Source organism: Pristiophorus japonicus, chromosome 10 (assembly GCF_044704955.1).
Source record: "Pristiophorus japonicus isolate sPriJap1 chromosome 10, sPriJap1.hap1, whole genome shotgun sequence".
In the NCBI taxonomy this organism is placed as follows: domain Eukaryota; kingdom Metazoa; phylum Chordata; class Chondrichthyes; family Pristiophoridae; genus Pristiophorus; species Pristiophorus japonicus.
The window spans coordinates 179,228,324-179,251,562 of NC_091986.1; positions in this window are offsets into that span (position 1 = coordinate 179,228,324).

Genomic DNA, 23,239 nt, shown 5'->3' on the forward strand with positions numbered 1-23,239 from the left:
AACTTAGTGGTGCCTCCCTGGTTGCATTGCTTAACTGTGAGCATGCATTGCATGTATGAACGCAGGACTCTAAGTCCGCATCGATACCGGGCCACCACACGTGGAATCTGGCTATCGCTTTCATCATTATGATGCCTGGGTGGGTACTATGGAGGTCATTGATGAAGGTGTCTCTGCCCTTCTTGGGGACCACTACTCGATTGCCCCACAGAAGGCAGTCTGCCTGTACAGGCATTTCATCTTGGCGCTACTGGTACGGCTTTATCTCTTCCTGCATTTCCACTGGGACACTGGACCAGCTCCCGTGAAGCACACAGCTTTTGACTAGAGATAATAAGGGGTCCTTGCTTGTCCAGGTTTTGATCTGCCGGGCAGTGACGGGTGACTGCTCATTCTCAAATGCTTCCATAACCATGGCTAGATCTGCGGGCTGCGCCATTTCCACCCCGTGGTGGGTAATGGCAGCCTACTGAGAGCATCGGCGCAGTTTTCTGTGCCTGGCCTGTGGCGGATGGCGTAGTTGTATGCGGACAATGTGAGCGCCCATCTCTGGATGCGGGCTGATGCGTTGGTATTTATCCCTTTACTCTCGGAAAACAGGTGTGTAGGTGGCTTATGGTCAGTTTCAAATTCGAATTTTAGCCCAAATAGGTATTGATGCATTTTCTTTATCCGATAGACACACGCTAACACTTCTTTTTCAATCATGCTGTTGACACTCTCAGCCTTAGACAGACTCCTGGATGCATAAGCAACCAGTTGCAGTTTCCCGAAATCATTAGCTTGTTGCAATACACACTCGACGCCATATGACAACGCATCACATGCTGGTACCAAACGCTTACATGGATCATACAACACAAGCAATTTGTTTGAGCATAACAATTTTCTCGCTTTTACAAAGGCATTTTCTTGGCTTTTGCCCCAAACCCATTCGCCCCCTTTTCGTAGTAAGACATGTAGTGGTTTTAGCAGGGTGCTGCGACCCGATAAGAAATTACCAAAGTAGTTCAAGAGTCCCAGAAACGACCGCAGCTCCGTTATGTTCTGTGGCCTCGGTGCATTCTCGATTTCCTCTACTTCACGTTGGTGGGCCTGATGCCGTCCGCCGCAATCCTCCTTCCCAAGAACTCCACTTCAGGCGCCAGGAAAACGCACTTCGAGCATTTTAACCTGAGCCACACGCGGTTGAGTCGACTGAGAACCTCCTCCAACTGTGTTCCGATCTGTGACCATGATGTCATCTTGGAAGACCACAGTGTGCTGGACTGACTTCAGTAAAAGTTCCATGTTTCTCTGGAATATCGCCGCCACTGATCGGATTCCAAATGGGCATCTGTTAGAAACAAAATGACGTGCGTGTTGATGCAGGTGAGGGCCTTCGATGATTCCTCCAGTTCCTGCGTCATGTAGGCTGAAGTTAGATCCAGCTTCGTGGACGTCTTTCCTCCCGCCAGCATTGCAAAGAGGTCGTTGGCTTTTGGTAGCGGGTATTGGTCCTGCAGGGAGAAACGATTAATAAATACTTTGTAATCGCCACAGATTCTGACAGTGCCGTCTCCCTTGAGGACTGGGACAATAGGATGGGCCCACTCGCTGAACTCGATCGGTGAAATGATGCCCTCTCTTTGTAGCTGGTCCAGCTCGATCTCTACCCTTTCTCTCATCATGTACGGTACTGCTCTCGCCTTGTGATGGATGAGTCACGCCCCCGGAATTAGGTGGATCTGCACTTTTGCTCCTTGGGATTTCCCGATGTCTGGTTCGAACAGCGAAGGAAATTTGTTTAAGGCCTGGGCACACGAAGTGTTGTCAGCGGGCGATAGCGCTTGGATGTCATCCCAGTTCCAACGTATCTTTCCCAGCCAGCTCCTGCCGAGCAGCGTGGGACCATCGCCCGGTACCACCCAGAGTGGTAGCTTGTGCACTGCTCCATCGTAGGAGACCTTTACCGTAGCACTGCCGATTACAGCAATCAGTTCTTTTGTGTAAGTTCTCAGTTTCGTGCGAATTGGAGTTAAGACTGGCCTTGAGGCCTTGTTGCACCACAACCTTTCAAAAGTTTATTTGCCCATGGTGGACTGGCTTGTGCCCGTGTCCAGCTCCATTGACACCGGGAGTCCATTTAGTTCAACCTTCAGCATTATCGGGGGACAATTCGTGGTGAATGTGTGCACCCCATGTACCTCTGCCTCCTCTATCTGAGGCTCTGTTTCATCGTGATCCTCCGTAGATCTGTCCTCCTCTGCAACATGGTGGTTTGCAGGTTTAACAGGCTTAGCAGCTCGCCTGCACACTCGTTGGAGGTGTCCCATTGTTCCACAGCCCTTGCAAACATATCCTTTGAATGGAAATGATGATCACCCCCGCAGCGCCAACAAGGTGTTAATGGTGTTGCATTCATCACCCTTGATGGTGGACTCTGAGTCATCTGTGGACGCGCAGCTGCAGGTATGTGTGACCTGCCCTGTATGTTATGATTCGAAAACAACATCACTTTGTTCACAGTACTTGTAGCAGCATTTGTGTGCTGATAGATTTACTTCATATTGTCACTGGTGGCAATGAACGCCTGGGCTATCGCTATAGCCTTACTCAAGGTTGGGGTCTCTAAAGTCAAAAGTTTGCGAAGTATGGTTTCGTGGCCAATGCTAAATATGAAAAAGTCTCTGAGCATGTGCTCCAAATGTTCTTCAAATTCACAATATCTTGCAAGGCGTCTTAGCTCGGCGACATAACTCGCCACTTCCTGGCCTTCCGATCTTTTGGTTGTAGAACCGGTACCTCACCATCAGAGTGCTTACCTTCGGGTTCAAATGCTCTCAGACCAGTGCGCACAAATCATCGTACGATTTCTCCATGGGTTTCGCTGGAGTGAGCAGATTCTTCATGAGGCCATACGTTGGTGCCCCACAGGCGGTGAGGAGGATCGCTCTTCATTTGGCAGCGCTCTCTTCCCCATCTCGCTCGTTGGCCACGAAGTATTGGTCGAGTCGCTCCACAAAAGTTTCCCAATCATCTCCATCTGAAAATTTCTCCAGGATGCCCACTGTTCTCTGCATCTTTGGGTTCACTATCTGTATCTCATCGCCAGTTGTTGTGTATGGAGAAGGAGTCAGACTGAACACTGTGAGCTCAAAGTAAAGTGTGACCGTAGTCTTTTATTGCAGGTCTCCAAATTGCCTCTCCAACCTGTGAAGCCTTCTTAAATACCTGTGCTCCCAAGGAATTATGGGGTCCCTTGGGACTCTGGGGAATGAGCCCTCTGGTGGTTGTACAGAGTACATACAAGTCCACATATATAAGAGATAGCACATGAGAATACACTAGCTAGAAATATAAAAACAGATGGTAAGAGCTTCTACAGGTATATAAAAAGGAAGCGAGTAGCTGAAGTAAATGTTTGTCCCTTAGAGAACGAGACTCGGGAATTAATAATGGGTAGCAGGGAAATGGCAGAGACTTTGATCAAATATTTTGTATTGCTCTTCATGGGAGAAGACACTACAAACATCCCAATAATTGATAATCAAGGAGCTATTGCGGGTGGGGGGGCTTAAGACAATCACTATCGTTAGAAATAAGGGGCCCAAGTTTCGGGCCGCGCCTAGAACGGCGCAGCCCCATCCTGGACACCTGTTTTTCGCGCCACAAAGTGCGCCTAAAAAAAACTTACAGATTCTCCGGCTCCCTGCAGGTCCTCTGTAGCCGGGCGCGGCGCAGCACGAGCTGTAAGGGGCGGAGCTAGGTCCCTGCGCTGAAAACAGTGCCGGGACCTCAGCACATGCACGCTACAGTGGGCACGCAAGTGCAGTAGCTCCAGGCGCCCAAAACTGTGTGGGAGGGGCCCGAAGCATGCATCCCCTAGCCCTGGTCGAATGGCCTCAATGAGGCTGCGTGCATAAGACTATCTCCCACGCCCAGCTCCTGCTTCCTCCCAACCCGACCCGACTCCCGCTTCCCCCCCCCTGCCCCCGGACCCGACCCGACCCGACCCCGACCCCGACCCGACTCCCACTTTTCCCCCCCCTCCGCCCCTGGACCGGACCCGACCTGACCTGACCTCCCTCTCCCTCCCTCCCTCCCCACCACCCCCCCGACCCGAACCGACCCACGCTCCCTCCCTCTCCCCCGCCCCTACCCGAACCAAGCCGACCTCCCTCCTCCCCCCCACACCCGACCCGACCTGACCCGTGCTCCCGACTGCGCATCGCCGCCCCCCGGACCGGACCCGACCCAACCCGACCTCCCTCTGTGCCCCCCGACCCCGACCCGCGCTCCCCCTGACACGACCCGCGCTCCCAACCCCGGACCCCGGACCCGACCCGACCCAACGCCACCTACCTGTAAATCTGTTGCTGGGGACGGGCCCTGTCCGAAGTCTTGGACCCGGCCGGGCCCGGCCCGTTCAGCCTCCCTCCCCCTTCTCCTTCCCCCCTTCTCCTCCCCCCTTCTTCTTTCTCCTCCCTCTCTTTCCCCTTCTACTCTCCCCCCTTTCCCCTTCTCCTCTCCCCCCCTTTTCCTTCTCCTCTCCCCCTTCCCCTTCTCCTCTCCCCCCTTTCCCCTTCTCCTCTCCCCCCTTTTCCCTTCTCCTCTCCCCCTTCCCCTTCTCCTCCCCCTTCTCCCCCATCCCTACTCCTTCCCTCCCTCCCCCTCTGCCTCCCTCCCCCTCTGCCTCGCTCCCTCCCCTCCCCCTGCCCCCCCCTATCTCCCTCTAACCCCCTCCTCCCCCTCCCCTCGCTGTCAGAAACACAGGCACTGACAGAGATTGAGAGACACCCACAGACAGACAGGGAGATAGAGACACTGACAGAGACACACTGTGGGGGGGGGCATCCCAGCACGCTGTTGGAGGGCTCCCGGTGCTGCAGTCGGTAAGTAGAAAATGTTTTATTTATTGATTTAAAAAAAATTATTTCTTATTAATTTTTTTTGATTGATTTATTGGTTGATTTAATGATGTTTTTATCATTTATTATTGATGGTGGCTCTTTATTTGTAAAACTGAAGTGTTTAATGTTTGTAAACTTCCCTTTAAACCCCCCCCCCCCCATTCCCTACGCCTGATTTGTAACCTACGCCTGATTTTCTAAAGTGTAGACAAGGTTTTTTCGAGCGTACAAAAATCTTCACTTACTCCATTCTAAGTTAGTTTGGAATAAGTTTTCACTGCCGAAACTTTGAAAACAGGTGTAAGTGGCCGAACACGCCCCCTTTTGAAAAAAAATTCTGTTCCAAAGTGAAACTGTTCTAACTGATTGGAACTGGAGCAAACTAAATGCCAAGAATTTGAATTTCTAAGATACTCCGTTCTACACCAGTTGCTCCAAAAAGCCAGGAGCAACTGAGGCCGAAACTTGGGCCCAAAGTACTAGGCAAGCTAATGGGACTAAAGATGGATAGTTCCCCTGGACCTGATGGCCTGCATCCTAGGCTCTTAAAAGAAGTGACTGCAGAGATAGTGTATGTATTGGTTGTAATATACCAAAATGTAGCCAAATTTGCTGATGATACAAAGATAGGTGGGAAAGCAGGTTGTGAGGAAGACACAAAGAATCTACAAAGGGATATAGATAGGCTCAGTGAGTGGGCAAAAATTTGGCAGATGGAGTATAATATGGGAAAACGTGAGGTTATCCACTTTAGTTGGAAAAATAAAAAAGCAAATTACTATTTAAATAGGGAGAGATTACAAAATGCTGCGGTACAGAGGGATCTGGGGATTATTGTGCATGAAACACAAAAAGTTAGGATGCAGGTACAACAAGTAATTAGGGAGGCAAATGGAATGTTGGCCTTTATTGCAAGGAGGATGGTGTATAAAAGCAGAGAAATCCTGCTCCAACTGTACAGGATGTTAGCAAGTCCACACCTGGAGTACTGCATGCAGTTTTGATCTCCTTATTTGGAGAAGGATATACTAGCATTGGAGGCAGTTCAGAGAAGGTTCACAAGGTTGATTCCTGAGAGGAAGGGCTTGTCATATGAAGAAAGGTTGATCAGTTTGGGCCTATATTCATTGGAGTTTAGAAGAATGAGAGGTGGTCTTATTGAAACATATAAAATTCTGAGAGGTCTTGACAGGGTAGATGGAGAGAGGATGTTTCCCCTCATGAGGGAATCTAGAACTAGGGGGCATAGTTACAGAATAAGGGGTCGCCCATTTAAATCAGAAATGAGGAGGAATTACTTCTCTCAGAGGGTCGTGAATCTTTGGAATTCTCTGCCCCAGAGAGCTGAGGAGGCTGGATCATTGAATGTATTTAAGGTGAAGATCGACAGATTTTTGAGTGAAAAGTAGTCAAGGGTTATGAGGAGCGGGCAGGGAAGTGAAGCTGAGCCCATGATCAGATCAGCCATGATCGTATTGAATGGTGGAGCAGGCTCGAGGGGCCAAATGGCCTACTCCTGCTCTTATTTCTTATGTTCTTACGTAGCTTCAACTCGGCATTGCATGCACTGATGTCACGCTCTTCTTTGTATTTCTAGCACTAGCACTGTTAACAGCGGCACTATGACCCTCACCAAATGATGGTCACCGAGTCCTGTGCCAGAGGTGGGCAGAAGTGAGACAGCCACCATTTTTTTTGAAGGAATGGGCCTTAATGGAGCATGGTAAGTCCCTGAATTTGTCGGCCCAGATCTGCGCAGGTGTGGTCTAACCATGCGTTTGTACAGGTTTAACAAAACTTCCCTGCTTTTCAATTCTACCATGTAGAGATGAACCCCAGTGCTTAATTTGCTTTTTATGTGACCTTATTAACCTGCATTGCTACTTTGTGATTTGAGTATCTGTAGCCCCAGATCCCTTTACTCCTCCGTCTCATTTAGACTCTTAGGGGGTGAAATTGCGTATCAACCCGTTTGGGGGTGGTAACCTTGGTGAATTGAGACTTCCTGCGCCCAGCTCGGAAGTCCCGCCCCGCAACCTAAATGTGGGTTACCGCTCCTGAGAGGAAATGGAGTGCAATGTGAGGCGCTCCACTTCCTCTTGGTGGCGGGACTGGGGCATTAAGTGCACAAATGTTGCAGTGCTACACGGCCTTTCTGCATAGTGCTGACGTGAGCACTGGGCCCTCACCTTCTGTTAAAGGGAGGGCACGCTGCGAGCTCTGCAGTGGGGCAAGGGGCCTCCACTCGGCCACCGGAGATGCGGGGTGCTGTGATCACAGTCTGACACAGAAGCAGAGGGCTGGTCTGCACCATCGCGGCACAGACCCCACAACAAAAATAACGGAAGGCCAGACCGGTGAGTCAGCCGAGAGGACAAAATGTTGCCGCGCACCTCCCCTTTAAATTTCGAGTGGAGTGCGGCCCGGCTCGCGACCCGTGAGGCTGGTGCCGACATCGCCCACGTCGGCCTCTTGGGGCGCTGCCCAATTTCCGTTGCAGGGTGAACACGGGCCGCAGCGGGCCCAAAACGGGTCGTCGCACATGCTGATGACGTCATCACGGAAGGCACAGTGGCCCGGGGGGCTACTGGCGGGAGCGGGGCACTACCAGTTCTGTACTCCGCTAACTCCCGTGCAATTTCATGGGAGTCAGGGCCCCCTCCCCTGCCGCCGGCGAGAAATCGTTTGCACCCCATTAGCGCTATCGAGAGTCACAAATGTGAATTTCTCTCCCTTATTATTCAAGCAGTATGTGGACTTCTTATTCTTCTTCCCAAATTACACCACCTCACACTTATAGCTTCTATTTTCTTTAATTAAAACATTAGTGGTCATACATTCTGGATTTCAGATTTTTGGCATGTTGGCATGAACTTCAGCTTTGAAAAATAAAAACTAAGGTATTATTTTCTTCAAGGTTTACAGCCATTTTTGCATGGCAATTTTAGTGGAAGGCCTCTATTCCTAATCCCAAATGGTTAATTGGATGTTGAACATAAATTAAGGTTGCAACATTTAATTTAAGTCTTTGATGAGCACCAATGTGTAATTCAAATATGCAATTTTTACATGGATAAGTTTCCAATTGGATTTGTGACAGGATGTTATCTAGGCACATTTCTGGACATTAATGAATAGAAGATCAGTTCTGTATGCTTGCAATTTCCCACCATTTGATTCCTGCACATTCTGTTCCCAATTGGAAATGTGGAAAACACAGATAAAATCACAATAATTTCAACACAGCACAGGCATTCAGGCCATTATACCTGTGCCGGAGCCAACTCTTTAACTGGAGCTATCACTTCACACTTCCCTGCTCTTTCTCCATATTTTATCACAAGATAAAAGTTCATGCGGTTGGGGGTAATATATTAGCATGGATAGAGGATTGGTTAACTAACAGAGAACAGAGAGTCAGGATTAATGGTTAATTCTCTGGTTGGCAACCAGTAACTAGTGGGGTGCCGCAGGGATCAGTGCTGGGACCCCAACTATTTACAATCTATATTAACGATTTGGAAGAAGTAGCCAAGTTTGCTGACGATACAAAGATGGGAGGGAAAGCAATGTGTGAGGAGGACACAAAAAATCTGCAAAAGGACATGGACAGGCTAAGTGAGTGGGCAAAATTTTGGCAGATGGAGTATAATGTTGGAAAGTGTGAGGTCATGTACTTTGGCAGAAAAAAATCAAAGAGCAAGTTATTATTTAAATGGAGAAAGATTGTATAGATTTAAGACAGAAATAGTTTCTTAAATGATAAGGGGATCTTCATCATCATAGTCAGTCCCTCGAAGCGAGGATGACTTGCACCCACGACAAAAAGGGATGAGTTCACAGGTGTTTCAATGAAGGACCTAATATTCTAGATCCCGAACTACATCGTGAAGGGTGGAAGATGCCTGTGCTTGGAATTTTTAACGTGTGGTGGCCTTGCACACCAGTCACCACACGGGCTTGACAGAGCTAGGTCTTGGTCCAGTGGCAAGGATTACCCAAGACTAACTGGAGACCAGCTCTGCTGCACACATTTATAGCAGTGTGGGCTGGCCCGTGCTGCCCCTGGGTCCTCGCCTCTTCTGGCCCCCAGATTCACACCTCTCCAGGGCCCCGGTCACTTCCCTCTACTGACTCTTGCCGCTCCTTCGCCCTTCCTGCTGTGTCTGCCCACACTGCAATCAGCGACCTGGCTTCGCAACCGTTGCCCTCCTGCAGTAGCACGCGCTGCTCCCTACAGTGGCATGCTACCACACGCTGCTCCGTCCAATGGCCACTGTCTGCTGATGGTCTTGCAGGCCGGGACCGTGCCAATTTCCGGGCTGGGCCGCCGCACACTGTTTCCTCCAATGGCTCCGGCCTGCTGATGGGTTATGGGGAGCGGGCAGGGAGGTGGAGGTGAGTCCATGATCAGATCAGCCATGATCTTATTAAATGGTGGCGCAGGCTCGAGGGGCCGTATGGCCTATTCCTGTTCCTATTTCTTATGTTTTTATGTTCTTATTTTTTTGCATTCTTCCTTTTTAAATACTTATCCAATTGTCTGTTAAATGAGTTAGAATCTGCCTTAATAGCCATTTGTGGTAAAGCATAATTCATGGGGATGAAATTCTTTGGCTGAACTCTGATAGGAGTACATCAGATAAGCAGCAAACAGCTCAGGACTCAGATATCCCTTATTTCAGGAGCAGGCTGCTCATGGAAGGTGTCTGCAAATGATGAATGGCACAGATCCTGCGCACATAGAATTTTTTGATTTCTTACAAGGAAGGAGCATTCTAGATTCTGGGTGTTAGGACAATAGACAGACAAGGGGAGTCTCCAAGCTGATGGCTAGTATCCTTTGATCTGTTCATCTTTATCTCTGCGCTCACTTACTCCATTACACACAGCAGAACACATTATAATGTCTTGCCGTGTAAGTTCCCTCCTACTACTGACATTCCAAATTATGTTTTTCTTTTAATACTATAGATACCCAAGAAGAACATAGGAACAGGAGTGGCCATTAAGGGCTTCAAAGATTTTCCGCCACTCAACACGATCATGGCTGATCTGTATCCTAATTCCATTCACCTGCCTTGGCTCCTTATCCCTTAATACATTTGTCGATTTCAGATTTATAATTATTAATTGAGCTAGCATCCACTGCTTTTTGTGGGAGAGAGAGTTCCACACTTCTACCACCCTTTGTGTGAAGAAGTGTTTCCTAACTTTTCTTCTGAATGGCTTGGCTCTACTTTTCAGGTTATGTCTCCTTGTCCCAGACATCACCACCAGCAGAAAACGTCTCTCTATCCACCCTATCAATTCCGTTCAAAATCCTAAAAACATTCATCAAATCACCCTTTAATCTTCTATATTCCAGGGAATACATGCCTGGTTTAACTCTCCTCATAATTTAACCATATACGCCTTGGTGACAGGCCAAAGATACATTGGCCTTCGGTGCTGAGGTAGTGGATAAATATTGCACAGCGGCGAGCTGGTGTTACGTTGTCGCCGTATAACCCACTCGCCATGATGTATGTAGAAAAACTTTTTATCCATCTCGGCCACGGAATTGGAAAGTCGCCGGGTGTGGAGAGGAAAGATGGGGGGGCGGTTAGGGAGATTAATTTGAATCATCCTCATCGCCAAATTATGTTGTGTACACATAAATAACTGCCAAACTGAGCCAGGAGTAAAGTAACTTAACTTAACTGTGCTTTTATACAACCCAAAATGGTGTCTCAAACCTGCATGGAACAGCATGAGTACAGCAACTGTGAATAGCTCCTGCAGAGTCCTAATGCCCATCCTGTGAGCTGTAACAAATAAATAGAGTATGAACACAACATATTTCCCCCCTTTTTAATACCACAGTCTATGTACAGACAATGTCATTGAGATAGCCAGGTCGTGTTCTGATACGCTGAGACCGGCATGGAGCTTGCGATGTTTGAGCGAGATTATCGGCTGGGAAACAGAACGGTGCCTCTGTTCCATCCTCATCATAGGCAGTCCCTCTGAATCGAGGAAGACTTGCTTCCACTCTAAAAATGAGTCCTTAGATGCTGAACAGTCCAATATGAGAACCACAGTCTCTGTCACAGGTGGGACAGATAGTCGTTGAGGGAAGGGGTGGGTGGGACAGGTTTGCCGCATGCTCTTTCCACTGCCTGCGCTTGATTTTTGCACGCTCTCGGGGTGAGACTTGAGGTGCTCAGCGCCTTCCCGATGTACTTCCTCCACTTAGGGCGGACTTTGGCCAGGGTCTTCCAGGTGTCAGTGGGGATGTTGCACTTTATCAGGGAGGCTTTGAGGGTGTCCTTGTAACGTTTCCTCTGCCCACCTTGGGCTCGTTTGCCGTGAAGGAGTTCCGAGTAGAGTCTCATGTCTGGCATGCGAACAATGTGGCCTGCTCAGCGGAGCTGATCAAGTGTGGTCAGTGCTTCAATGCTGGGGATATTGGCCTGGTTGAGAACACTAACGTTGGTGCATCTGTTGGCCTGTGCGTTGGGATCAGTCTACAAGTGTTCCATCGAGTTCCATCATCGAGTTCGTGGTGTGAGGGCTGAAATTTCGTCCAATCTGTTTTGGAGGCGAATGTGAGGATGCAAGCTTATGACTCCGGTTTGGACGCTTAGCTCTGACTCAATCTCCGTTCATTAGTTGGGGCTTTTGAGCGCGTTGTTTTGTATCAGTGTATGACTTCGCTTTTTGTTGGCGTTCCGAAATCTGGGATGTTAGTGTGGTTATATTCGCGCTAAGTTTGGCTGGGGGTTTGAGAATGTCCAGTAGCCGGTGAAGATTCCGCCCAATCATGAGCTCAGCAGGTGTCTTCCCCGTTAGTGTATACTTTGTTGAATGGTATGTGCAGAGAATAGTTTGAACCGCTTCGTCGAATGTTTAGCTTGCTGCGAGGTTGGCTTTCAAATCCTCTTTGATAACGCGGTTAAAACGTTTAACACCTCCGTTGCTTTGAGGATTGTACCGAGCAGTAAGGCGATGCTCGATAGCATGACGAGTGAGGAAATCTATTCAGTGGTCGGACACAAACTGTGGTCCGTTGTCAGTGATTATGACCTCTGGGAGGCCGCACTTCATGAACATACGCTGCAGAATAGTGGCGATCAGTGATGAACTTGTTGCAGCGATTTCTGGCCATTTGGAATGCAGGTCACGTACTACAACAAGGAAACGCTGGTGTTGTGGAGCTGCTTCAACTGCATGCTTCACAGTGTGAGACGAACTCCTCGATGCGAGTCTCAATCCCAGCAGTTCGACACCCGCTTTGGACTCTGGTGCTGAATTATTCACAGATGATGACACATATGTCACGTCGATCATCACTGAATCGCGATATCTCTGCTCCATGCAGACAATGCCAGGGTGTCCATCATGTGCCAATGAGAGAATATGCTGTTGAAGTGACTTGGGAATTACTGCTCTATCACCACGAGCTCGGCAGCCATCGTTCCAAATGGAAAATTCATCGCAAAGTCTGTGGAATGTTTTCAGATCTTCCAGAATTTGTTTAGGCCACTCAGTCTGGAGGAAGTGGCTCACGTGCTGGAGCATAGCATCACTCAGTGAGTCGGTTTTGAGTTTGTCGCAGTGACATATGTGTCATCATCTGTGAATAATTCAGCACCAGAGTCCGAAGCAGGAGTCGAACGGCTGAGCATGTTAGCTACATGATTGCGACTACCAGCAATGTACTGTGCATCAAAGTGATACTGATGAAGGTGATTTGACCATCAGCTGATTTGTAGTGGCCTGTGTCCAGATCCAGATGAAGCAAGTAGCATAGTTAGAGCTTGGTGATCTGTACGGAGGGTAAATTTTCTGCCATAGAGGTAGATGTATCAGCGGTCACATGTGTAGATGCAAGTAAATGCTTTGCGTTCTCCTGTAGAGTATTTACGTTCTGCAGACAAGAGTGTGCGAGAGGCAAAAGTGACTGGGCATTCCAGGATGTCAATCCATTGTGAGAGCACAGCACCCATGGCGGTGCCTGATGCATCCGTGGTGACGTACGTAGTGGTATTCGGATCAAGGTGCATGAGGATAGGAGGGGATGTGATTTTCTCGTTAAGTGTGGTGAATTCCTGAGGCTGGGAATCTGTCCATTCCCAAGGGACGTCCTTGCGCAGCAACTTCCGAAGTGGTTTGGCAATGTGAGCGTAGTGCAGGATGAACTTCAGATAGAAACATAGAAAATAGGTGAAGGAGCAGGCCATTCGGCCCTTCGAGCCTGCACCACCATTCAATATGATCATGACTGATCATACAACCTCAGTACCCCACCCCTGCCTTGCCTCCATACCCCGTGATCCCTTTAGCCGCAAGGGCCACATCTAACTCCCTTTTGAATATGTCCAACGAACTGGTCTCAACAACTTTCTGTGGCAGAGAATTCCACAAGTTCACAATTCTCTGGGTGAAAAAGTTTCTCCTCATCTAGGTCCCATATGGCTTACCCCTTATCTTTAGACCGTGACCCCTGGTTCTGGACTTCCCCAACATCAGGAACATTCTTCCTGCATCTACCCTGCCCAGTCCCGTCAGAATTTTATAACTTTCTATGAGATCCCCTCTCATTCTTCTAAATTCTAGTGAGTATAAGCCTAGCTGATCCTGTCTTTCCTCATATGTCAGTCCAGCCATCCTGGGAATCAGTCTGGTGAACCTTTACTGCACTCCCTCAATAGCAAGCATGTCCTTCCTCAGATTAGGAGACCAGAACTGCACACAATACTCAAGGTGTGGTCTCACCAAGGCCCTGTACAACTGCAATACGATCTCCCTGTTCCTATACTCAAATCCCCTCACTATAAAGGCCAGCATGCCATTTGCTTTCTTTACTGTCTGCTGGACCTGCATGCCTACCTTCAATGACTGACGTATCATGACACCCAGGTCTTGTTGCAGCTCCCCTTTTACTAATCTATCACCATTCAGATAATAATCTGCCTTCCTGTTTTTGCCACCAAAGTGGATAACCTCATATTTATCCACATTATACTGCATCTGCCATGCATTTGCCCATTCACCTAACCTGTCCAAGTCCCCCTGCAGCCTCTTAGCATCCTTCTCGCAGCTCACACTGCCACCCAGCTTAGTGTCATCTGCAAACTTGGAGATATTACATTCAATTCTTTCATCTTAAATCATTAATGTACATTGTAAATAGCTGGGGTCCCAGCACTGAACCATGCGGCATCCCACTAGTCACTGCCTGCCATTCTGAGAAGGACCGGTTTATTCCCACTCTTTGCTTCCTGTCTGCCAACCAGTTCTCTATCCACGCCAATACATTACTCCCAATACCATGTGCCTTAATTTTGCACACTAATCTCTTGTGTGGGACCTTATCAAAAGCCTTTTGAAAGTCCAAATACACCACATCCACTGGTTCTCCCTTGTCCAATCTACTAGTTACATCCTCAAAAAATTCTAGAAGATTTGTCAAGCATAATTTCCGTTTCATAAATCCATGCTGACTTGGACCGATCATGTCACTGCTTTCCAAATGCGTTGCTATTAAATCTTTAATAATTGATTCAAGCATTTTCCCCACCACCGATGTCAGGCTAACCGGTCTATAATATCCTGTTTTCTCTCTCCTTCCTTTTTTAAAAAGTAGGGTTACATTAGCTACCCTCTAATCCATAGGAACTGAACCAGAGTCCATGGAATGTTGGAAAATGACCACCAATGCATCTACTATTTCTAGGGCCACTTCCTTAAGTACTCTGCAATGCAGACTATCAGGCCCTGGGGATTTATCCGCCTTCAGTCCCTTCAATTTCCTTAATACCATTTCCTGACTAATACGGATTTCCTTCAGTTCCTCCTTCTCACTGGACCCCCGGTCCCCTCGTATTTTCGGGAGGTTATTCATGTCTTCCTTATTGAAGACAGAACCAGAATATTTGTTCAACTGGTCTGCCATTTCCTTGTTCCCCATTATGAATTCACCTGATTCTGAATGCAAGGGACCTACATTAGTCTTCACTAATCTTTTTCTCTTCACATATCTATAGAAGCTTTTGCAGTCAGTTTTTATGTTCCCTGCAAGCTTACTCTCATACTCTATTTTCCCTCTCCTAATTAAAGCCTTTGTCCTCCTCTGCTGAATTCTAAATTTCTCTCAGTCCTCAGGTTTGCTGCTTTTTCTGGTCAATTTATATGCCTCTTCCTTGGATTTAACACTATCCTTAATTTTCCATGTTAGCCACGGTTGAGCCACCTTCCCTTTTTTATTTTTAAGCCACATAGGGATGTACAATTGTTGTAGTTCATCCATGTGATATTTAAATATCTGCTATTGCCTATCTACCGTCAACCCTTTAAGTATCATTCTCCAGTCTATCCTAGCCAATTCACGTCTCATGCCGTTGAAGTTTCCTTTCTTTAAGTTCAGGACTTTAGTCTCTGAAATAACTGTGTCACTCTCCATCTTAATGAAGAATTCTACCATATTATGGTCACTCTTCCCCAAGGGGCCCCGCACAACTGATTGCTAATTAATCCTCTCTTGTTACACAAGACCCAGTCGAGGATGCCTGCTCTCTAGTTGGTTCCTTGACATATTGGTCTAGAAAACCATCCCTTATACACTCCAGGAAATCCTCCTCCATGGTATTGCTACCAGTTTGGTTATCCCAATCAATATGTAGATTAAAGTCTCCCATGATAACTGCTGTATCCTAATTGCACGCATCCCTAATTTCCTGTTTGATGCCATCCCCAACCTCCCTACTGCTGTTTGGTGGTCTGTACACAACTCCCACTAATGTTTTCTGCCCTTTGGTGTTTTGCTCTACCCATATAGATTCCACATCATCCACGCTAATGTCCTTCCTTACTATTGCGTTAATCTCCTCTTTAACCAGTAACGATACCCCACCTCCTTTTCCTTCCTGTCTGTCCTTCCTGAATATTGAACACCCCTGGATGTTGAGTTCCCAGCCTTGGTTACCTTGGAGCCATGTCTCCATAATCCCAATTACATCATATCCATTAACAGCTATCTGCGCAGTCAATTCATCCACCTTATTACGAATGCTCCTGGCATTGAGACTCAGAGCCTTCAGGCTTGTTTTTTTAACACTCTTTGCCCTTTTAGAATTATGTTATAATGTGGCCCTTTTTGATTTTTGCCCTTGATTTCTCTGCCCTCCACTCTTGCTTTTCTCCTTCCTACCTTTTGCTTCTGCCCCCTTTTTACTTCCCTCTGCCTCCCTGCATAGATTCCCATCCCCCTGCCATTTTAATTTAAACCCTCCCCAACAGCACTAGCAAACACTCTGTCTAGGACATCAGTTCCGGTCCTGCCCAGGTGCAGACCATCCGATAGAAGTTGCAAGTGCCAAGGAATGATGAAAGTTCTTTGATGTTGGTAGCCTCCTGCATTTGCTGGATCGCGCCAATGTTGTGCTGTGACTCTGGATCCCAGAAAGTTTATTTCTCCAGCAGCGAATGTACACTTATCAGCATTAAGTGTAATGTTATGTGTAGCAACTGTAGCCATAACTGCGTGAAGTCGCTGGTCATGTTCTTCCATTGTCCGTCCATGGATGACGATATCATCAAGCAGATGGAGGGATCCCTCTATGCCTGCAAGCACAGTAGTGACAATCTTCTGAAATGCATTTGGTGCAGAAGATAATCCGTAGGGCATGCGTCGATACTGATACAGACCATCATGTGTCGTGAATGCCGTGAGCAGTTTGCTGTCCTCCGTTCGGGGTATTTGCAGGTAACAGCGGCGCATGTCGAGTGTCATAAAAACTATTGAGCCGTGGAATTCTGAAGACAGTTTGTCAATTGTAGGAAGAAGGTACTTGTAGGGGATGGTGGGATGTGGGCGGGGGTTGGGTGTTATTGGCTGTGATACTTATGATTTCAGACCAATGTTGGTATTAAACTTTTGTTATTGAACATAACCTTGTTATGCATTGTCTCAGATAGCTGGACCGTTACACACTGGTGATTCCTTACCATGAAAGGATTAAATACAGCTTAAGATCAATCAACGGAAACTTTAACGGCACCAAGGTGATGGGCACCATTGATGTCTGAGCTGCACACACACAGCAGTGTGTCAGCGTTGTCACTCACATCAGCGCTCTTTCAATCAAATCTTTCCGATATCAGGTCCTGACGTAAGAGTGCGATTTAACAAATGCCAGCCACATCGCTGGCGTCCATCCCGATTAGTTCCACTTTTTGTGGCCGGTTTTTTGAGCGGGCGATATTCTGGGCAATATGAGTGCGAGGTGGTGAAATTGACTATCTCCATGGCCGCTAGTTTGGGTAAAAATGCTCTTTACGACAAAAAATAGTCACCGAGCGTTATTATTGAATCTCGGTGTTAATTCCATGAGGAAAGTAATGCTGGGCGATAATATGGGCGTTGAAATCGCCCATTCTGCTGATTCCGCCCAAAAAAACTGAGCGGGTGGTAATATTTTTTCTCAGCGTTAAGCCCATTGGGAAAATAACGCTCGGCTATAAGTCTCCTAAAAAGCCCGTCAGTTTCCATTTTGTGCCAAAATGGGTGATATATGGGCGTTATACGTCATTTCAGCGGTAAAATGGCCGTTAAGTGGGCGTTAAACATGCAAAAAAAGTGGAGGTTCTAGCCCCATGGACTGGCAGGTATATTACCCTCTTCCTCCTTCAAATGACCCACGTTACTTTTGACGACCTTTTCCCACTAATTTAATTGTAAACACTTTTTTGTGTTAATCTTGATACAAGTTTCTATCATATTCCCTTTTTGCAACTTATCTTTTTGGCTTTCTTTGCTGTTCATTCTATCTTTTCCAGTCCTCTGGATCGACATTATTCTTTGCACTTTTGTATGCTCTTTCCTTTAGATTTATGTTAAATCTGACCTCTTTTGTCGACCATTGCTGTTTCATTTGGTAAGTAAAGCTCTTGCCCCTTGGGGGGGGTGGGGGTATATACTGGTCCTTTATTAAGCTAAATTATTTTATGAACATCTGCCACTGTTCATCTATAGTTTTACCTGCTAACAGTTTGGACCAATTTGCTGTCGTGAGTCTCTGTCTCATCCCATTGAAGTTAGCCTCACCAAAATCTAGAATCATAGGGCAGGAAATTCCTCCACCTTCCGCCGTGTTTTTTGGCGGTATTTCGCTGTTTTGGATGGGAAATGGTGTGGCGGTAAATTTCCTGATGTCTTCCGCCGGCGGTTTTGAAATACTGCTGGGAAGCGGACCACGGCGTAAGACTGGAAAAAGTGCTTTCGCCCGATTTTGGCCACAGTGGTCACCCATAGATAGAGTAATAAAAATGGCAAGAAAAAACCTGTCAGTTCAGCCCTTGGAAACAGCAGTAGGTATGAAAACCTGCAAAAAAGTTAAGTTAAAGTTTATTTTTAATTTTTTTTGTAGCGATTCGCTAGAAAATGTCTTGTGAATGTCTTGTGATTTTTTTTATTTTTTGTTTTTTGGAAAAATATTTTTTGTGTTTTCCCCCTTTCCTAGGCCCAACTCGCGGCGATATTGGCTTAGGAGAAAAGTTGCAGAAAATTCGTGGTTTATGTCACGAAGTTTCGTGCAACGCCGATTTTTCCCGCCGGGCAGATTTTTTCCCATTTTTCCCCGAACTTTCCGCCGCAAAATCATAGCGGAGTCATCGGGGTTTTTTTGGCAGCAAAAAATCACTATGACCCAAAAAGGAATTTCCAGCCCTTGGTAACTGTTACATTTTTCCTTTTGTTACCTAACGTTGAATTTGATCATATTATTGTTATATATGTAAACCTGTAAATACCTTGTTTAACCACCAGAGGTCTCATCCCCTGGAGTCCCAAGTGATCCCACAATCCCTTGGGAGCACCCGTACATAAGGAGGCCTCACAGGCTGAAGAGGCACTCTGGAGACCTGTAATAAAGGACTATGGTCACACACTACTTTGAGCTCACAGTATCTGGTCAGACTCTCTATTCAAGACATAACAACTGGCAACGAGATACAGATGATGAACCGTGGGCATCCTGGAGAAATTTTTGGAGGGAGATGATTGGGAAACCTTCGTGGAGCAACTCGACCAATACTTTGTGGCCAACGAGCTGGAAGGAGAAGCGAACGCTGCCAAACAAAGGGCGACCCTCCTCAACGTTTGCGGAGCACCAACATATGGCCTCATGAAAAACCTGCTCGCTCCAGCGAAACCCACAGGGAAGTCGTATGATGATTTGTGCACACTGGTCTGGGAGCAACTAAACCCGAAGGAAAGCGTTCTGATGGCGAGGTACCGGTTCTACACGTACAAGAGGTCTGAAGGTCAGGAAGTGGCGAGCTACGTCACCGAGTTAAGGCACCTTGCAGGACATTGCAAACTTGAAGGACACTTGGAGCACATGCTCAGGGACTTCTTTTTACTTGCCATTGGCCATGAAGTAATACTTCGCAAACTTTTGACTGTCGAGACCCAACCTTGAGTAAAACCATAGCGATAGCCCAGGCGTTCATCGCCACCAGTGACAATACCAAGCAAATCTCTCAGCACACGAGTGCTACTGCAAGTACTGTGAACAAAGTGATGTTGTTTTCGAATCGTAATGTACAGGGCAGGACTCACATGCCTGCAGCTGCACGTCCGCAGATGTCTCAGAGTCCACCATCAAGGGTGGTGAATGCAAGGCCATTGTGACACTGTGGAGGTGATCATCGCTTCCATTCATGCCGCTTCAAAGGATACGTTTGCAAGGGCTGTGGAACAATAGGACACCTCCAATGTATGTGCAGGCGAGCTGAAAATCCTGCTAATCCTGCAAACCACCATGTTGCAGAGGAGAACAGATCCACGGTGGATCACGACAAACCAGAGCCTCAGACTGAGGAGGCAGAGGTATATGGAGTGCACATATTTACCACAAAGTGTCCCCCGATAATGCTGAAGGTTGAATTAAATGGACTCCTGATGTCAATGGAGCTGGACACGGGCGCGAGACAGTCCATAATGAGCAAAAAGACTTTCGATAAATTGTGGTGCAACAAGGCCTCAAGACCAGTCCTGACTCCCATTCGTACTAAACTGAGAATGTACACAAAGGAAATGATTCCCGTAATCGGCAGTGCTACCGTAAAGGTCTCCGACAATGGAGCGGTGCATAAGTTACCACTCTGGGTGGTACCGGGCGATGGTCCCACGCTGTTCGGCAGGAGCTGGCTGGGAAAGATACACTGGAACTGGGACGATGTTCGAGCGCTCTCGTTCGTCGACGACACTTCATGTGCCCAGTTCCTAAACAAGTTTCTCTTGCCGTTCGAACTGGGCATTGGGAAGCTCCAAGGAGGAAAAGTGCAGATCCACTTGATTCCGGGGGCGTGACCCATCCATCACAAGGCGAGAGAAGTACCGTACATGATGAGAGAGAGGGTGGAGATCGAGCTGGACCGGCTGCAACGAGAGGGCATCATTTCGCCGATCGAATTCAACGAGTGGGCCAGTTCGATTGTTCCAGTCTTCAAGGAAGACGGCAACGTCAGAATCTGTGGTGATTACAAAGTAACTATCAATCATTTCTCCCTGCAGGATCAATACCCACTACTAAAGGAAGATGACCTATTTGCGACGCTGGCGGGAGGAAAAATGTTCACGAAGCTGGACTTGACCTCCGCCTACATGACGCAGGAGCTGGACGAATCATCGAAGGGCCTCACCTGCATCAACACGCACAAAGGTCTCTTCATTTACAAAAGAGGCCCGCTTGGGATTCGATCAGCCGCGGCAATATTCCAGAGGAACATGGAAAGCTTGCTGAAGTCGGTCCTGCGCACCGTGGTCTTCCAGGACGACATCTTGCTTACAGGTCGGGACACCGTCGAGCACCTGCAGAACCTGGAGGAGGTTCTTAGTCGGCTTAATCGTGTGGAGCTCAGGTTAAAACGCTCAAAGTGCGTTTTCCTGGTGCCTGAAGTGGAGTTCCTGGGGAGAAGAATCGCGGCGGACGGCATCAGGCCCACCAATTCAAAGACGGAGGCAATCGAGAACGCACCGAGACCACTGAACGTGACGGAGCTGCAGTCGTTCCTAGGACTCCTGAACTAATTTGGTAACTTCTTACCGGGTCTTAGCACACTGTTCGAACCACTGCACTCTTTACTGCGAAAAGGAGATGAATGGATATGGGGTAAAAACCAAGAAAATGCCTTTGAGAAAGCTAGGAATCTGTTATGCTCAAACAAATTGCTTGTGTTGTATGATCCATGTAAACACTTGGTACTAGCATGTGATGCGTCGTCATACGGTGTCGGGTATGTATTGCAACAAGCTAATGAATCTGGGAAATTGCAACCGGTTGCTTATGCATCCAGAAGTCTGTCTATGGCTGAGAGGGCCTACAGCATGATCGAAAAAGAAGCATTAGCGTGTGTTTATGGGGTAAAGAAAATGCATCAATGTCTGTTTGGTCACAAATTTGAATTGGAAACCGACTATAAGCCACTGATATCCCTCCTTTCTGAAAATAAGGAGATAAATACGAATACATCGGCCCGCATCCAGAGATGGGCGCTCACGTTGTCCGCATACAACTACGCCATCCGCAACAGGCCAGGCACAGAAAACTGTGCCGATGCTCTCAGTAGGCCTCCATTGCCCACCACAAGGGTGGAGATGGCACAGCCCGCAGATTTAGTTATGGTAATGGAAGCATTCGAGAGTGAGCAATCACCTGTTACCATCTAACAGATTAGAACCTGGACGAGCCAGGACCCTTTACTGTCCTTAGTAAAAAACTGTGTGCTCCACGGGAGTTGGTCAAGTGTCCCATTAGAGATGCAGGAAGAAATAAAGCCGTACCAGCAGCGCATAAATGAAATATCTGTACAGGCAGACTGCCTCCTATAGGGTAATCGGGTAGTGGTGCCAAAAAAGGGCAGGGACTCTTTCATTAGTGATCTCCACAGCACCCACCCAGGCATCGTAATGATGAAAGCGATAGCCAGATCCCACTGTGGTGGCCCGGTATCAATGCAGACTTAAGTCCTGCGTGCACAAATGTAACACATGTTCACAGTTAAGCAATGCACCCAGGGAGGCGCCACTAAGTTTATGGTCCTGGTCCTCCAAACCATGTCGACTATGCTGGCCCATTCTTGGGAAAAATATTCCTTGTGGTTGTAGATGCGTACTCCAAATGGATTTAAAGTGAGATAATGTCAGTAAGCACATCCGCTGCCACCATTGAAAGCCTACGGGCTATGTTTGCCATGCACGGCTTGCCTGATGTCCTTGTAAGTGACAATGGGTCGTGCTTTACCAATGCCGAGTTCAAAGAGTTCATGACCTGCAATGGGATCAAACATGTCACATCTGTCCCGTTTAAACCAGTGTCCAATGGTCAGGCAGAGCGAGCAGTGCAAACAATCAAGCAGAGCTTGAAGAGGGTAACTGAAGGCTCACTGCAGACTCGCCTATCCCGAGTCCTGTTTATTTACCGCACAAGGCCCCACTCGCTCACTGGGGTTCCCCCTGCTGAACTGCTCATGAAAAGGGCACTTAAGACACGGCTCTCGTTAGTCCATCCTGATCTACATGAACAGGTAGAAAGCAGGCGGCTTCTACAGAATACATATCATGATCGCGCAAATGTATCACGTGAAATCGAGATTAATGATCCTGTATTTGTGTTGAACTATGAACAAGGTCCCAAGTGGCTTCCCGGCACTGTCGTGGCCAAAGAGGGGAGTAGGGTGTTTCTGATCAACCTTTCAAATGGACTCACCTACAGAAAACACTTGGACCAAACTAAACTCAGGTTCATGGACTATCCGGAACAACCCACAATAGACTCTACCTTTTTCGACACCCCAACACACACACAAGTGGCAACTGACCCAGTGGTTGACCACAAAGCAGAACCCATTACCTGCAGCAGCCCAGCAGGACTCACCACACCAGCAGCCCAACAAGGCCAGCTGTGCAGCAGCCCAGCGAGGGCCCAACAAATGAATCACCAAAACCAGCATTTGCACCGAGACGATCAACCATGGAAAGGAAGGCCCCAGATCGACGCACATTGTAAATAGGTACACTATTGGGGGGGCGGGGGGGAGTGTTGTTATATATGTAAACCTATAAATACTTTGTTTAACCACCAGAGGGCTCATCCCCTGGAGTCCCAAGGGATCCCACAATCCCTTGGGAGCACCTGTACATAAGGAGGCCTCACAGGCTGGAGAGGCACTCTGGAGACTTGTAATAAAGGACTACGGTCACACATTACTTTGAGCTTACAGTATCTGGTCAGATTCTTTATTCAAGACATAATAATTATGTTCACCATAGATACTGTTATTAACTAAGCCTGGCTCAT